We start from the raw sequence: 18753 nt of genomic DNA, 5'->3' as shown, positions 1-18753 counted from the left end.
CGCCCTGGTGCCTCATGGGCCACTGCTCCATCTTCTTGTCCCCTCCCAAAGCTTCCAGTGTCTCTTATGTGTAGAAAGAAATGTCCAAAAAGTTTTGTGGAATTTGGACTATGTTTGGTACTGATATTCTGAAGAATGAAAAACAAGCAAAAATAGCAACTGGCACTGGGCACTAAGTTAATAGGTTAGTCCCCAAAAATGATATATAATTGCTTGCGAATGCATATTATTAAAAAAATCCAAGATTGATACTATAATGGGAAGGAACAATAAAAAATTAGAGATACGTTGGAGATGAAACAAACATCCCAAGCTTAATTGCTGCTCGTCCTCGAGTAGTTAAATGATAAAAAACAGAATTTTGACGTGGAATGCTACCTATCATATTCATCATATAATCTTTTCTTTTGTGGCATGGATATTTGGAGTTGAGTGATACAATGCAATAGTCTATAATTTGACATGAAAACATAAATACTCATGTATACCAACAAGCAACCAATGTCTTTCCAAATATTAATGCTAAAGAAAGCTATCCCTAGCCCATTATGCTCAGTGATCGATCCTTTCATAAAACACACTCAATATTAGCTACACCCAATGCACAAGTATGACAATAGTGCTCTCCAATTGGTGCCTTATAAGAGAATATGGTGACTCAAATTAAACATAAAAATTGTATAAAAGTAAAATAGATAGGCCCTTCATGGAGGGAAGCAAAGATTTGCAGAGGTGCGAGAGCTCAAGGTTTGAAATACAGAGATAAAATTATTTTGAGAGGCATGCTTTTCCTGTCAACTAAAATGACCGAGAATTCACAATATCTTCCATGATAGACACACATTATGGGCAGTTCCCACACAAAAAATAAAGTTTATTTCCTTTCCACCATTCTTTCACAATCCATGGCTAATTGTATCCACAGGTGCCTTCCATACCAACATTTTCCAAGGAATTTATTATTATTATTACTACTACTAATATTATTATTATTATTATTATTTTGATTTGGGGACTAGGCATCCCTATTACCTTGCCACTTTCTCGTGCAATGACAAGTGAATAAACACTCATCATGAGAATAACCGCCTAGCATGGAAAATATTGGCCACCCCCTGCAGCTTCATGAGCGGTATAGACACACAAAATGAATTTTTTTGAATGAATAGAGTTGGCACATGCAGATTTACTTGGAACGGCATGTAAATACCACTTATAGGTAGGTATGGTGGACTCATTTGGCACAACTTTGGGTTTAAGGAATTTCATACACAAGAAGTATTTTCCGCTTAGTACAAATGAAGGCTAGCAAATAGATTCGGAAGCAACCAACCAGAAAACGGTCATAAACATGCATCGAACATAAGTAACACTGAATAATGCACCAAAAGTAGGATGTAGCTTCATTGCATAACTATGGACTTTACGTGCATGCATAGGGAATCACAAACCTTAACACCAATATTCTTACTAAGTCAGAATTACTCACTAGCATAACTCACATATTATCACCTCCATATCAAAAAAGTAAGTAACCAAACTTATCATATCCAATGATATATATGAAAGTTTTTATTATATGCTTCTTGATATTCATCACATTGGGACCAAATTCATATCTTGTGCAAATTACCATTACTATTATCCACTCTCAAAAAGATACAAGTGAAGTACTAGAGCAACTGCCTAGCTCAAAAGATATAAGTGAAGGACATCGAGTATTCTAACAAATCACGAAAAATGTGTGCCTCTCTCGAATGGGTGCGTCCAGCAAACATGATTGTGACAAACTAAAAATCTAATAAAACAAAGACTCATATAATACATGATGCTCCAAGCAAAACTCATATCATGTGATGAATAAAAATATAGCTCCAAGTAAAATTACTCATGGTCGGTAGAAGAAAGAGGGGATGCCTTCCGGGGCATCCCCAAGCTTAGTTGCTTGGGAGTCCTTGAATATTACCTTGGGTTGCCTCGAGCATCCCCAAGCTTAGGCTTTTGCCACTCCTTATTCCTTCATCCATCGCGATCTCACCCAAAACTTGAAACTTTGGCACACAAAACTTAACGAAACCTTCGTGAGCTCCATTAGTATAATAAAACAAATCACTACTTTAGGTACTATTGCAAACCCATTCATATTTATTTTTTCATTATAACTACTATATTCTAACTTCTCCATGGATTATACCCCCCGATACAATCCATCGTTCCATCAAAACAAGCAAAACAATGCATCAAAAATAGAATCTGTAATAAATAGAATAGTTTGTAGCAATCTAAAAATTGACTATACTTCAGTAACTCCAAAAATTCTGAAAAATTAGGACAACGTGGGAAATTTGTATATAAATCATGTGTAAAAATTGAGAGGAAAAGCACGTTCCTATGAATTTACAAAATTCCATAACTGGGCGCAAAAGTGTCTGTTTTTGCACATAATCAAAACAACTATCATCCAAATCATCCCACAAACACGAACACTAATTTAAACAAGAAAACACAACCATAATAGTAGCATAATCATGCCACACACAAAAACAGAAAAATAAACAAGAAAATTAAGATAACTATTGGGTTGCCTCCCAACTAGCGCTAGTGTTTTATGCCCCTAGCTAGGCATAATGCATAGTTTCAAGCGTTGTCATCTGTCTTCTTCTTTTCTAAGGATGTGTTTTCATCAGGAGGCTTTTCAAAATAATCTGAAACACATCATCCAAGGGAATTTAAGCATCACTGGTTGACCATCTGCAAATCCTTCTTGGTTACCGGTTACATTCCAAGAATATTGTTTATTTATACCATTGAAAAGTTGTTGGATTATATTCAAAGGAGGAACTTCTGTTTTCGTATTCTCTTCAAAAGTGCGATCATTGCAAAATAAATATCTCAACAAGTATTCACTATTGTATAAAATCCCATCTATTACTGTTTTTTCACAAATCATACCATAAAATCAAAGATATCTCTAACTTCTTGCACTATGTAATCAAATTCATTAATAAGGACAAGGGTAGATATCTCCTTAGCTCTAGAATTTTTTATAATCGGCAACTCATAAAACAATCTTAGCAAAGTAGGATGGGTACGCATAAATATTCTTTCCAGCTTAAGATCAAGCGCGGAAATAGCTTCGGCATAAGTTTTTGTTCTTTTAAGTATAGGAGCATCATCACAAGCCAAAGTTCTAGTGCAATTGACGAATTCTTGGATAACACTTTTTCCTATAATATTCCAATGTCCCATCCCAAAAGTTTTAGCATCAAGATTGGTAGTAACTTGAATTTTAGGAGTTTTACCATCCTCACTCTTTTCCATGCCAAAATCACCCTTGAAAGCAAGTTCAAACAAGCAAACAAAAAAGGGCAAACAAAAAATATTTTTGTATTTTTGCGAAAAAAAATTAGAAGTGGGGGAGATGAAAATGAGAGGCAAATGGCAAATAATGTAAATGCAAGGAGATGTAAGTTTATGTGTAGGTACTTGATAGATGTTGATGATGTATCCCCGGCAACGGGCCAGAAATTCTAACTGCTACATGTGAGTTGCGTTGGTATTTCTCTGAAGAGGAGAGGATGATGTAGTACAATAGAGAAGTATTTCCCTTAGTTAAGAACCAACGTTATCAATCCATTAGAAGAACCACACAACACCTCGTTCGTAACACCTGCACACAAAATAACAAATCCTGGCAACCCAAGGCGAACAAGGGGTTGTCAATCCCTTGACGGTTAGGTGCAAGATAAAATTGTGTAGTAATTGATAGATAGGTTGAAGAAAAATAAAATAAATAAAGTAAAATTGCAACAAGATATTTTTATGGTTTTCAATATATGATAAAAGTAGACCCGGGGGCCATAGTTTTCACTAGCAGCTTCTCTCTTGAAAATAGCATACGGTTGGTAAACAAACTACTATTGGGAAATTGATAGAAAAATGAATAATCATGACGATATCCAAGGCAATGATCATGTATATAGGCATCATTTACAATACATGTAGACCGACTCCTTCCTGCATATACTACTATTACTCCACACATCGACCGCTATCCAGCATGCATCTGGAGTATTAAGTTCATAAAGAACAGACTAACACCTTAAGCAAGATGACATGATGTAGACAAAGTAAACTCGCGCGTGAATAAACCCCATCTCTTTATCCTTAATGGCAATAATACAAATACGTGTGATGTCCCCTTTTGTCACTGGGACTGAGCACCACAAGATTGAACCCATCACAAAGACCTCTCCCATTGCAAGAAAAATCAATCTAGTTGGCCAAACCAAATCAATAGATCAGAGAGAAGTATGAAGCTACAATAATCGTGCATAAAAGAGTTTAGAGAAGGATCAAATAATATTCATGGATAATCTGATCATAAAATCACAATTCATCGGATCCCAACAAATACACCATAAAAACTGGTTACATCGAATTGACTCCAACAACATCGAGGAGAACATTGTATTGAAGACCAGAGAGAGAGAGAGAGAGATCTAGCTACTAACTATGGACCCGTAGGTCTGTGGTAAACTACTCACACATCATCGGAAGGGAAGCAACATTGATGTAGAACCCCTTTGTGATTGATTCCCCCTCCGGCAGAGTAGCGGAAAAGGCCTTCAGATGGCATCTCGCGAGAACATGAACTTGCAGCGGTGGAAAAAGTATTTTGGGTGGCTCTCTATTGGTTTCCTAATTTTAGAGAATTTATAGAGACAGAGTTAGGTCAAACGGAGCCACGTGGGCCCCACCAGGAACCAGGGCATGCAGTGGAGCCTGGTGGGCCACTGCTCCATCTTCTCGTCCCCTCCCAGAGGTTCCAGGGTGTCTTTTGTCCAGAAAAAATTTCCAAAAAGTTTCATGGCATTTACTTCGTTTGGCATTGATATTCTAAAAATTGAAAAAACAAGTAAAAAATAGCAACTGGCACTGGGCACTGAGTTAATAGGTTAGTACCCAAAAATGATATATAATTGCTTGCAAATGCATATAAAGCGTCCAAGATTGATACTATAAGAGCATGGAACAATAAAAAATTATAGATACATTGGAGACATATCAGACGATGATGGAGCTGGATGTGATTTATCATGTAATCGAGTCAATTTGTTAGGGCTTGATCCCTAGTATACACTATGTTCTGAGATGATGTTGCTATGACTTTGCTATGCTTAATGCTTGTCACTAGGGCCTGACTACCATGATTTCAGATCTGAACCCTCTATGTTTTCATGAATATATTTGAGTTCTTGATCCTATCTTCTAGTTGTATGCACATGTTATTGTTCTGATCTATAGACCACAAGGTGACAATATTGGGATACTCTCTGGGGATGACTGTAATTCAAGGAGTTCATGTATTCACCATGTGTACAGTTAGTACTATTGTTGTTGCTATTACAATCACTAAAAACTGCTAATATTACTAATGCTACTATTACCGCTGCTATCAAACTATCATATTGTTGTGCTACTAAATCCTTTGCTACAGAAATATTATTCTCTAGGTGTGATTGAATTGATAACTGAACTGCTAAGGCTCATCAATTTTTTTGGCTCCCCTTGTGTCGACTCAACAAATTTGGGTGAAATACTACCCTCGAAGACTGTCATGACCCCCTATACTTTTGGGTTATCAGGGCCATACGCTACTGATGTCTACTACACAAGTTGTTCTTAGAACTCATGTTGGGCCTCCAACCGTAGAGCTTTGTAGGACAATAGAAAATTTCCATCAAGTGGATGACCTAAGGTTTATCAATCTGTGGGAGGCGTAGGATGAAGGTGGTCTTTCTCAAACAACCCTACAACGAAATACAAGAAATCTCTTGTGTCGCCAACACACCCAATACAATGGAAAATTGTAGAGGTGCACTAGTGCGGCGAAGAGATGGTGATACAAGTGTAGTATGGATAGTAGATATGGGTTTTTGTAACCTGAAAATATAAAAACTGCAAGGTAGCAAGTGATAAATCAAAGCATAAACGGTATTATAATGCTTAGAAACAAGGCCTAGGGTTCATACTTTCACTGCTGCAATCTCTCAATAGTGCTAACATAATTGAATCAAATAATAATCCCTCACGCGCGTCAAAGAATCATTTCGAAGTTCTTATCTAGTGGATAACATAAGACCAAATTTTTGTAGTGTACGAAACCAGCTCAAAGTTATCCTTTCCGATCAATCTATTGAGTCATTCCTATAAATTTCACAAACAGCCCTATACTTCGTACTAAAATACACCATATGATACACATCAACCAACTTGAATGTCACCTAGATACTCCAATGTCACCACTAGTATCCGTGAGTTGATTATTCGATATGCATCAAACAACTTTAGATTCATAATACTCAATCCAACATAAAGAACTCAAAGAGTGCCCCAAGATTTCTACCGGAGAAAGTAGGACGAAAACATGCATCAACCCCTATGTATAGATTACCCCAATGTCACATCGGGAATCTCGAGTTGAGTGCCAAAACATATATCAAGTGAATCAATATAATACCCCATTGTCACCACGAGTATTCATATGCAAGACACACATCAAGTGTTCTCAAATCCATAAAATTATTCAGTCCAATAATAGTGAAACATCAATGGTAAAACTCAATTTATCACAACAAGATAGAGAGGGAGCAACACCATATGATCAAACTATATTAACAAAGCTCGCGGTACATCAAGATTGTGCAAAATCAAGAACACGAGAGAGAGAGAGAGAGAGAGAGAGAGAGAGAGATCAAACACATGGCTATTGGTACATACCCTCGTCCCTGAGGGTGAACTACTCCCTCCTCATCAAGGTGTCCGCTGGGATGATGAAGATGGCCTCCAGTGATGATTTCCCTCTCCGACCGGGTGCCGGAATAGGGTCCCGATTGAGTTTTTGTGGATACAGAAGCTTCAAGCGACAAAACTTCTCATCGAGGGTTCTTTCTGGGGGTTTCCGTATTTATAGGAATTTTTGGTGTCGGTCTCACATCAGGGGACCCAAGAGGGAGCGACAAGCTTGCTAGGCCCTCCTGAGGGGTAGGGCGCCGTGTGAGCTTGTCGCTTCCTCGTGAGGCTTCTGGTCCTCCCACGAAGCTTCATGGGTCTCTTTTGGTCCACAAAAAATCACCCTAAATTTTTAGCCCATTCCGAGAACTTTTATTTAAAAAAAAGGGCAACCTCGTGCATGTAGCTCCCGCTTGCGCAGGGTCCAGGGAAGGGTCCGACCACTTTGGGTCTATAGTACGCAGCCTTTCCCTACATTTCTGTAAGAGGCTGTTTCCAGGACTTGAACCCATGACCTCATGGTCACAAGGCAGCAGCTTTACCACTGCGCCAAGGCTCCCCTTCTTCCGAGAACTTTTATTTCTACACAAAAAATGACACTACAGTAGTTCTACTGAAAACAACGTCAGTTCGAGTTAGTTCTAATAAAATCATACCAAAACCATATAAAATTGTTGTAAACATGGCATGAATACTTCATAAATTATAGATACGTTGGAGACGTATGAGCATCCCCAAGCTTAATTCCTGCTCGTCCTCGAGTATGTAAATGATAACAAAAATAATTTATGAAGTGTGAATGTTGGCATAGAGCATAAGTTTGATCATTGATAATTTCAATCACCTTTCCTAGCATCATAACAACAATTTTTTCTCATAAAACTCATCATGATAAAGTACCAATCAATGCACATGTTATGGTTCAAACAATCCATCCTCTTGAAACTTAACAACCTATGTTCTTAGTCACCAATAAATTGCAATTCAACTTATTTTCAAGAAAGTCTGAGTAAGAGATCCACATACTCAATTATCATATAGTCTTCTATGATTGCTAGTACTCAATGCATATTTTTAGAACAAATGGCATCCATCGAACACCGAGAAAGATAGGGGTTTATTGTTTCGCTTCCCAACTCATTTATCATATAGATAATTTTCAGCAATAATAAACCATGATCAAATATATTTGAGTGGCCATATATGATTGGATCTTCCCCCCACATGATACTAGCCAACAAGAGAATAATTGAGTTTGAAATGAGAAGGAATACTATTGACTCTTGCATAAAAGTAAATACATAAATGTAAAAGATAGGCCCTTCGCAGAGGGAAGCAGAGGTTGTCATGCGCTTTTTATTTCTGGATGTGCAAGCCCTTAATGCAAAGGAACATCATGTTATATTGCCCCTTGTTATAGCAATCTTTATTATGCAGACCATCTCTTTTATTTCTTTACCATCACAAGTTCGTACAACGCTTATTTTCCCTTGCAATAAAAGATCATACATATTTTAGGAGCAATTTTCATTGCTTTTTGCACCGATGGCAACTTAGTTGAAGGATCTTATTCAATGCATAGGTAGATATGGTGGATACTCATGCAAGAAACTAGGTTTAAGGTTTTTTTATTCGCAAGTATTATCTCTACTTAGTATGAATTTTTGGCTAGCAAAAGATCCTAAGGAAACACCACATGTTGGAGGATTCGTAACAATATAACTTCTATACAAATATACCTAAACATAACTCATTATGTTGTCTTCCTTGTCCAACTTCAACTAATTTTCTCAAGTTTGAAAATAATTAATGGGTATTCACAATCATAAAAGATGTCCAAGATAATATATCTGTATGTGAAAGTTCTCTTCCTTATACTAATCATTCATGAATTGCTTGCATGACTAATATTGTGATTATCAAACTTCAATAGATTTTTCTTTCTAAACCCCATGTGAAGCTACTACTAGGCATGATACAAGCATATGAAGCACATATAATTTCAACTTTATGATATTCACTTCATTCAATAATTTACTCATAGGATATAAGTGAATCACAAGAGTAAATGACAAACTACTCCAAAAAGAAATAAGTGAAGATCAATGAGTAGTCAAAAATTAAGTAGCTATGTGAGGACTCTCTCTCATTTGGAAATTTCAGATCTTAAGCATTTTATTCAAACAGCAAGGGAAACAAAATAAAATGACATTGCAAGAATAGCACATCTCATGTGAAGAAGCAAAAAACTTAGGTTGAACCTATACTAACCGATAATTGTTGATGAAGAAAGGTGGGATGCCCAGCTTAGATGCTTGAGACTTCTTGGAATATTATCTTGGGGTGCCTTGGGCATCTCCAAGCTTGAGTTTTTGTGTGTCCTTAATTCCTCTCATATCACGGTTTCCTTAAATCTTAAGAACTTCACCCACACAAAACTCGACAAGAACTTGTCAGATAAGTTATTATTAATCAATGCAAAACCTTAACATTATCTACTATAACAAATCACCAAAATTAATATTTAACATTGCATACTAAATGCCTCTGCATATTTAATACTACTATCCTCAAATAGAATCACTAAACAAGCTATCATATGCGGACAATGCAAACATGACATCAATCTGTCAAAATAGGACAGTTTGTAAAGGATGCAAGAACATTCCTACTTCTTTAACTCCCAAAATTCTGAAAAATTACCACACTGTATAAAATTTATCATACCTTAGTGTATAAAAATATCACGATTTTACCATGTCCTGACTTCCCAGAAGAATTCACACAATAATAGAAAACATTTTGTTTTCAAACACAAGCATATAGACTTGCAAAATAAGCATGCTAAAGGCTATACTTGACATTTTAATTGAAATAAAAGATACAAAATGTTATTCTAAATAAGATCAAGATAATCCTAATAAAATAAAATGATGCTCCAAGTGAGGGAGGCCTAAACTAAGGGGTCCTCGGGGCGTCGACCTATTACATGTGGGCCGGACTAATGGGCTACTATGGGGCCAAACTAGAATGTGGACCCCTGACCGGACATGAGATCTTCGGAGTCGTGGTGTGCCCCCAAGTCAAGATTAGCATGATCTTCCCTTCATTGTAACTGATTGGATGTAACCCTAACCCTACTGGTGTGTATATAAACCAGAGGGTTTAGGGGCTTTCGGGCTAGAGCAACATTCACCACCCCATCACCTTTCGGTTTAGCTCGCTTGATCTCGAGGTAGATCTACTTTGTAACCCTACCATACATTAAATACAATCAAGCATGATGTAGGGTTTTACCTCTTTGAGAGGGCCCGAACCTGGGTAAATACCGTGTTTGTCGTCCCTTGTTCCCTATTGATCATAGATCCAGAGCTTGGGACCCCCTACCCAAGATCCGCCGGTTTTGACACCGACATTGTTGCTTTCATTGAGAGTTCAACTGTTGGGTCGCCAAAGGATCAATGGCTCGCCTCATCATCGGAGAAGGCGTCAGCTCCGGGGACCTCTTTGTCCCCGGCAAACTCTTCATGTTCGGCAGCATCGTGATGCATGCCAACCCAACTGGTCATCTAGATCAAATAAATAACTTTGCACCCGAGCACCAGATTCGATTCGGCAATCTAGAGTATGTTGCGGACGCTCGAGGCGATCTGGTTTTCACCGGATTTGTTGCACCCGCCCCAGAACTCTTCCCCGATCCAATCTATGGATCGACCCCCATCCTTAGGCCGGCCTTGAGCTCGGACGTCTGCGCCTTGAATTGAGGCCAGGAATCCCTCTCGACAATGCCCGAAATGACCATCGAAGACTCATCTTTGAGCCACAATGCGAAAGCAATGTTCGGATTCCGAGAATCACTCTCGGCTGAACCCTCTCCTTGCAACACTCCTACAACATTGAGCCCCAGCGACGGGTCGATGTTTGGTGGCCTGGAGTCATCCCTAGCGGAACTACCCCTCGACAATCTAGCTTTGAGCCCTAGTATGGAATTAGTATCCGAAGACTAGGTCTTGCGCTCGGCCTCTTATGACTGTCCAGCCCCCGGCCTCGAGGTTAACTCGGCCCTCGAGGATCCAGATCTGGCCCAGGCCCGGATCATTCCTTGCCCTGCTACATCGGAAACCGGCCCCCGGCGGACACCGCATACCAATCCGACTACCCCCACCTTACTAAATGAAGCATTGGACCAAATCCAGATGATGGCTATTCGGGAGGATCCACCCTCGGCTTGCGTTTGGCGGCCCTTGGGGGAAAACTTCGGGGAATTTTGCGTCCCACCCACCCACCTTATGGCCACAATCGAGGACTTAACTGACATGTTGGACTACACCTCAGAAATGGCCTACTCCATGGGCGAGGATAGTGGGGCCACTACCAGCGCCGATGCCGCACCTCCCATCACCCGGCCGTTAGACGGCCACATCCACTTACGACATTTATATGGTGGACACTCCGAAAGACGACAACAGCGCCCCCAGGAAAGGATAGCGGCAAGCCCAGTGACGAGACGCCCAAATGCCATAGACAACGCCGCCGGTCCAAGGCACATCGAATGCAAGCAACACAGACACCGGAGAGAACGGCACTCCGGACAACGCGGACAACCTCGGCGACCACGATGCCGACAAGCAACCTCAAGCGATCATGAGGAGGAGGAGGGCCCGGTCAATCTGGAAAACCTCCATGACTCCGAAGACAGCAACTACCTCCCTCTTTCAGAAGTGGAGGTCAGTGTAGGCGAAGAAGACTTCATCGTCCCCGAGGACCCATTGTATCAAGAGCGGCTCAAACAACAGCTCATTGCCACCGCGTGCATCTTGAAGAAACAACAACAGAGAATAAAAGCCGAGCAAGATACCCCCAATAACAGATGGACCAAAGTCCTAGCTGTCGAACAAGGGTACGGCTATGAGTGGGAGACTAAAAGCTACCCGGTGCAAAAGCTTCTGGCGCAATTCGATGATCAGGCTATAGAGCCAACACCCCCAAGATATGCTCAAGCGGAACAGCCGGACCGCCCCCTCGAAGACGGGACGGGCCGGCTGATAACCCGCAAGTATAGGGGATCGCAACAGTTTTCAAGGGTAGAGTATTCAACCCAAATTTATTGATTCGACACAAGGGGAGCCAAAGAATATTATCAAGTATTAGCAGTTGAGTTGTCAATTCAACCACACCTGGATAACTTAGTATCTGCAGCAAAGTATTTAGTAGCAAGGTAGTGTGGAAGTAACGATAACAGTAGCAAAAGTAACGGTAGCAGTTTTGTAGTAATTGTAATACTTGTAACGACAAAGTAGCTAAGCAAAGAACAATATGTGAGAAGTTCGTACGCATTGGATAGGTGATGGATAATTATGTCGGATGCGATTCCTCATGTAATAGTTATAACATAGGGTGACACAGAATTAGCTCCATGTCATCAATGTAATGTAGGCATGTACTCCTAATATAGTCATACGTGCTTATGGAAAAGAACTTGCATGACATCTTTTGTCCTACCCTCCCGTGGCAGTGGGGTCCTAATGGAAACTAAGGGATATTAAGGCCTCCTTTTAATAGAGTACCGGACCAAAGCATTAACACTTAGTGAATACATGAACTCCTCAAACTACGGTCATCACCGTTAAGTATCCCGATTATTGTCACTTCGGGGTTAATGGATCATAACACATAATAGGTGACTATAGACTTGCAAGATAGAATCAAGAACTCACATATATTCATGAAAACATAATAGGTTCAAATCTGAAATCATGGCAATCGGGCCCTAGTGACAAGCATTAAGCATGGCAAAGTCATAGCAACATCAATCTCAGAACATAATGGATACTAGGGATCAAACCCTAACAAAACTAACTCGATTACATGGTAAATTTCATCCAACCCATCACCGTCCAGCAAGCCTATGATGGAATTACTCACGCACGGCGGTGAGCATCATGAACTTGGTGATGGAGGATGGTTGATGATGACGACGGCGACGGATTCCCCTCTCCGGAGCCCCAAACGGACTCCAGATCAGCCCTCCTGAGAGGGTTTAGGGCTTGGCGGCGGCTCCGTATCGTCAAACATGATGAATCTTTCTCCTTCATTTTTTTCTCCTCAGACGTGAATATATGTAGTTGGAGTTGAGGTCGGTGGAGCACCAGGGGGCCCACGAGGCAGGGGGCATGCCCTAGGGGGGGGCGCCCCCACCCTCGTGGGCAGGGTGTGGGCCCCTGGCCTTCATTCTTTTGCCAGTATTTTCTATTAATTCCAAAAATAACTTTCGTGGAGTTTTAGGTCATTCCGAGAACTTCTATTTCTGCACAAAAATAACACCATGGTAGTTCTGCTAAAAACAACATCAGTTGAGGTTAGTTCCATTCAAATCATGCAAGTTAGAGTCCAAAACAAGGGCAAAAGTGTTTGGAAAAGTAGATACAATGGACACGTATCAACTCCCCCAAGCTTAAACCTTTGTTTGTCCTCAAGCAATTCAGTTGATAAACTGAAAGTGATAAAGAAAAACTTTTACAAACTCTGTTCGCTCCTGTTGTTGCAAATATGTAAAGCCAGCATTCAAGTTTTCAGCAAAGATTATGAACTAACCATATTCACAATAACACTTAGGTCTTGTTTACTCATTTCAATGGCATAATCAACTAGCGAGCAATAATAATAAAACTCGGATGACAACACTTTCTCAAAACAATCATAATATGATATAACAAGATGGTATCTCTCTAGCCCTTTCTAAGACCGCAAAACATAAATGCAGAGCACCTTTAAAGATCAAGGACTGACTAAACATTGTAATTATTGGTAAAAGAGATCCAGTCATAGTCATACCAAATATAAACTAATAGTAATGCATGCAAATGACAGCGGTGCTCTCCAGATGGTGCTTTTAAATAAGAGGGTGATGACTCAACATAAAAGTAAATAGATAGGCTCTTCGTAGAGGGAAGCAGGGATTTGTAGAGCTGCCAGAGCTCAATTTTTGAAACAGAGATAATAATATTTTGGGTGGTATACTTTCATTGTCAACATAACTGAAAGGATCGATATGGTTGACTAGAGGGGGGGGGGGTGAATAGGCAACTAACAATTTTTAGTCTTTTCTTTAACAATTTAAAACTTGCAATGAAATAGGTTGTCTAGATGTGCAACTACGTGGACAACCTATATGATGCAACAACAATGAGCACACAAGCAAGCAATGGATATAGCACAAGTAAGCTTGCAAAAGTAAAGGGATAAGATAACCAAGAGTGGAGCCGGTGGAGACGAGGATGTGTTACCGAAGTTCCTTCCTTTTAAGGGGAAGTACGTCTCCGTTAGAGCGGTGTGGAGGCACAATGCTCCCCAAGAAGCCACTAGGGCCACCATCATCTCCTCACGCCCTCACACAATGTGAGATGCCGTGATTCCACTATTGGAGCCCTTGAAAGCAGCAACCGGACCTTTACAAACAAGATTGGGGCTATCTCCACAACACTTGGAGGCTCCTAATAAACCCGCAAAGCTTCACCACAATGGAGTATGGCTTCGAGGTGACCTCAACCATCTAGGGTGCTCAACACCCAAGAGTAACAAGATTCGCAAGGGATAAGTGGGGGGAATCAAATATCCTATGGTGGAAGTGTAGATCGGGCACTTGTCACCCAGTCCCGAGCAAATCAACAAGTTTGATTGGATAGGGAGAGAGATCGAGTGAAAAAGGAGCTTGGAGATGGAAGAGGTAGTCAACTAGAGGTAGAAGACGCCCCTTTTATAGTCGTGGACAAATTCCAACCGTTATCCACATGTTCAGCCCGCGATACACGGTACTACCGCTCCAGGGGCGCGGTACTACCGCGGGGCTGCGCGGTACTACCGTGGCTGGCCACAGTACTACCGCGAGAGCGACACAGGCCGGAACTAGCCTGATAAGGGGGCAGTACTACCGCTCGCGCGGTACTACCGCACCCACCTGCGGTACTACCACAAGGCAGGAAAGTCTCGGCCTGGGAAGGGCGCGGATGAAATAAATTACATCCGTGCCTACTTCCGCTGAACCGGAGGAGCTGCAAAAATCCGACGCGGTACTACCGTCCGCGAGGCGCGGTACTACCGTGCTGGCGCGGATGTAAAAAATTACATCCGCGCCTACTACCGCGACACTGCGATACTAGGTAGGAGGACCACGGTACTACGACTCCTAGGGAGCGGTACTACCGTGGGCCTCTGCGTTACTACCGCGCTGGATGAGCGGTACTACCGTGGAGGGCGCGGATGTAAAAAATTACATCCGCCCCTACTACCGCACCGGAGCGGCACAAGGCCAGGGAGCCGTGGTACTACCGCTCCAGAAGGGCGGTACTACCGTGACACCCAGCGGTACTACCGCGTGTGCTTGCGGTACTACCGCGAGCACAGCAGTAGTCGTCAGATTTCTGTACAACCAAGATAACGAAGGGAAGCTCCGAAGTGCAGGGAAAGGAGGAACAAGTGTACGTGTTGATTCCACCCAAACCTTTCCTACGCGGACCCCCTCTTAATAGTACGGCTCTCCTACGACTCAAATCCACCAAAGAGAATCGTAGAACGACGCCGACTTCAATAGTCTCCGAGGGGCACCGAATCGTCTCATGCCTAGATATGAATAACCTGAGAAAGTCAAGGCACACGATTAGTCCGCAAAAGCATTGTCATCAATCACCAAAACACCTGAGAGAGGACACCTACACACAAGAGGTGGCTCAAGCAGAGAACTCGTCCCAATCCTCTCCATCGGATGCCTCGGCAGCAGGGATGGTCTCCTAGACATCCTCCTCAGACTCAGTCCACCTGTAGCCCTGCTTCTCCATCCACTCGGCTTTTGGAGTGATGTGCTCCTCAGACCCGCCAGACACTGCCTCACCATAGAGCTGCAAGATCTTGTTGTCCCGGCGACGACTTTCCTTGGATGCCACGTGAGTCCGGTACTGCCCCTTGACTTGCATGCAGAAAAGAGTCTTCATCTTGTCCTTCAGCTTCTTGGCCCATGATGGCATAGAGGCACTCTGGGAAGGTCTAGTAGCATGGCCCTCAGCAACATCCTCGGGGCCAGCATCCTCCTCATCAACAGTAGTCCGAGCAGCAGTCGCCTCGGCGCGAGCAGTGGTGTTGGCCCAGTTGGGTTTGATACGCAGGTAGATGGGCTCATGGAGAACCCAGTCAGGAGCAAGAAACTCATAAGCAGGAAACATCTTCTCCCAAGTCTTCGAAATCAGCAGAAACAGATAGGGCCCATAGATAGGCACCTTGCGGTTGAATACTGCAAACCGGAGCTCACACCACATGATGTGTGAGACATCAAGTGGCTGTGACTGAGACGAACGAGCATCCTCGCAGATGAGCATCATATCTACCATATAGGCATGAACCTTGTCTTTATCACTGATGCGAGGAAACAAGGAGTTGCGGAAGATGCGATACATGATATCCAGGAAAGGGTTGAGCACCAAAGTTGTCTTGCCATTGGCGAGTGCCTTCTCAACCATGAAAGGGGTAAGTCTGTCCTTGCTGGCAGAATCAACATTGGCATGCGGGCGAACACCCACTGGAGAGGCGTGACCATCATCAGGAACCTGGAGGAGATCCATGAACTCCTTCCAGGTAGCAGACAGCTTATGGCCGTTGGTCATCCAGGTCATCCTCCATTCCTCATCGGAGTGAAAGTAGACTGAGGCAAAGAACTGACAGATGAGCTCAGAGTCATAGTCGAGGTGGAAGGTAATCACATGCTCAATGCCAAACTGCTCCACCAAGTCCAGAGCCTCTCCAAAGTAGTCACGAAACTTGTCCTTCCTCATGTGATGCATATCAATCCACTTCACCTCCACATAGGTGTTCTGCTTGTTCTTGATGACATCCAAATAGATGTTGACCTGTTGCTTGTTCCAGAACCACTCACAGCCTCTGAAGGTGGCACGCGGATGCACATAGGGGTGAAGCTGCCTGAGACGGACATAATCAGCTTGGGCAATCTCATCCATGCCCTTAGCGGGCTCCTTGTGCTTGCTAGCAGAGTGCTTGATATTGCGCTTGGAGGCAGACGAGCCTTCTGGTACTTCACCTGGGTTGCGCAAATGCTTGGAGCCAGTGTCACGACTGGGGTTGGACCGACGAGAGCCACCACCTGAGACACACACACAAAACACCAAAGACGCGAAAGGATCAATGCAAAGGCCACGAACAAGCACAAGAAACCCATAGAAGACATACGAGAAAGTTGGCATGCGAAAGAAGTGAGCCACGGTAACGCTGCCATTGCATGCGGTACTAAAAGATTAGTACTGCTCCAAACGCGGTAGTACCGTGCAAGGTCACGGTAGTACCGTGGTTGGAGCGGAAGTAAACTTTTAGTACCGCACAGAGCGCGCTAGTACCGCTCCCGAAGGGCGGTAGTACCGTTCAAGCGGTAGTACTGCCCCAGATGGGCGGTAGTACCGCGTCGCGTCAGATCCAACTGTCGGTTTGAATCTGAAAAAGAACCGCAAAACAATGGCGGTGCTACGGTGATCCGATCTAGCGCAAGACAAGAATACAAGTAAATCCTATGCAATACCACACTCCTTCATCCTACTCTTGCAGAGATTAAGCCTAGGAATCTCAAGAACACACAAGTTTCCCCCAAAACCTAAAAACACTAAACACAAACAACACGGAAAGAGAGTTGGGGAAAAACCTTGGTCCATAGCAAGAGCACGTGGTGGGGAACGATCCCACCGGTCGGAATCACAGGAGGGCAGCCGGTGGAGGAGATCCAGCGACGAACGCCGGCTCCGTTCTTGAGCGAGGGAGAGAAGGAGGCGACGTGGAGAGAGAGGACAGCGAATGGGTATGGGGAGTTAAAACTCCCCCTGCCCGTCCTTATCCCCACGCACTCGAACCGGCGCGGTAGTTCCGCGTATCGTCGTGGTAGTACCGCTCGGGCAGAAGTACCGCGCTGAGGCGGTAGTACCGCTCAACCAGGCGGCAGTAAAAAATTACTGCCGCGTGGTGACGGTAGTACCGTGCTCCCGCTAGAGGTAGTACCGTGGCAGGCTGCGGTAGTACCGTGGCCGGCCGCGGTAGTACCGTGAGCTCAAGACACCGCAAGTTTCAACACAAAAAGAAGAGGCCTTTGCACGGAAACTTTTCACACACAAGAAACACAAGAACACGCACACACCAGAGGCAAGAAGACAGCAAGAAACCACCAAGCGACAAAGCCTCTCGAGGAGAGAGGGCGGTGGCCGAAGCCACCTATGTTTGAGTTGGATGGTATGGCACCGCAAAGAATTATCCTTAGGCCCATGACCAAAACTCATCTTTGAAGCACAAGCACCATTAAAACTGGCTAATGTGAAAGAGGTGATCGATTTATGCATAATGGGTGGAGGGAGAGTTCATTGAGAGAACAACACTCCCCCTATGTCCATGCCTACACCTAAACTAGACAACACATTGAGTGTGGTGGGGGGTGTACGGGTTCAAGTCACATTGCTAAAATCAATGATATTTAGCTCATGCCTTAACTCGCGAAATCTTGCTTCATCCAAGGGCTTCATGAAAATATCTGCAAGGTTATCATGAGTGTTGACATACTTGAGCTCGATCTCCCCTCGCCTAATGTGATCCCGGATGAAGTGATACCGAATCTCAATGTGCTTCGTCTTGAAGTGTTGTACCGGGTTGAGAGAAATCTTGATGGAACTTTCATTATCACACCAAAGAGGCACTTTGTCACAAATGACACCGTACTCCTTTAAAGTTTGCCCCATCCATAGGAGTTGAGCACAACAACTACCGTCCGCCACATACTCCACTTCAGTGGACGAGAGGGACACACAACTTTGCTTTTTGGAAGACCAACTTACCAAAGAGCAACCAAGAAATTGGCACCCTCGGAAGTGGATTTCCTATCCACTTTGTCCCCCGCCCAATCGGAATCCGTGAAACCTTCAA

Source organism: Triticum dicoccoides, chromosome 4B (genome assembly GCF_002162155.2).
Source record: "Triticum dicoccoides isolate Atlit2015 ecotype Zavitan chromosome 4B, WEW_v2.0, whole genome shotgun sequence".
NCBI lineage: Eukaryota > Viridiplantae > Streptophyta > Magnoliopsida > Poales > Poaceae > Triticum > Triticum dicoccoides.
This window is presented reverse-complemented; position numbering follows the sequence as displayed.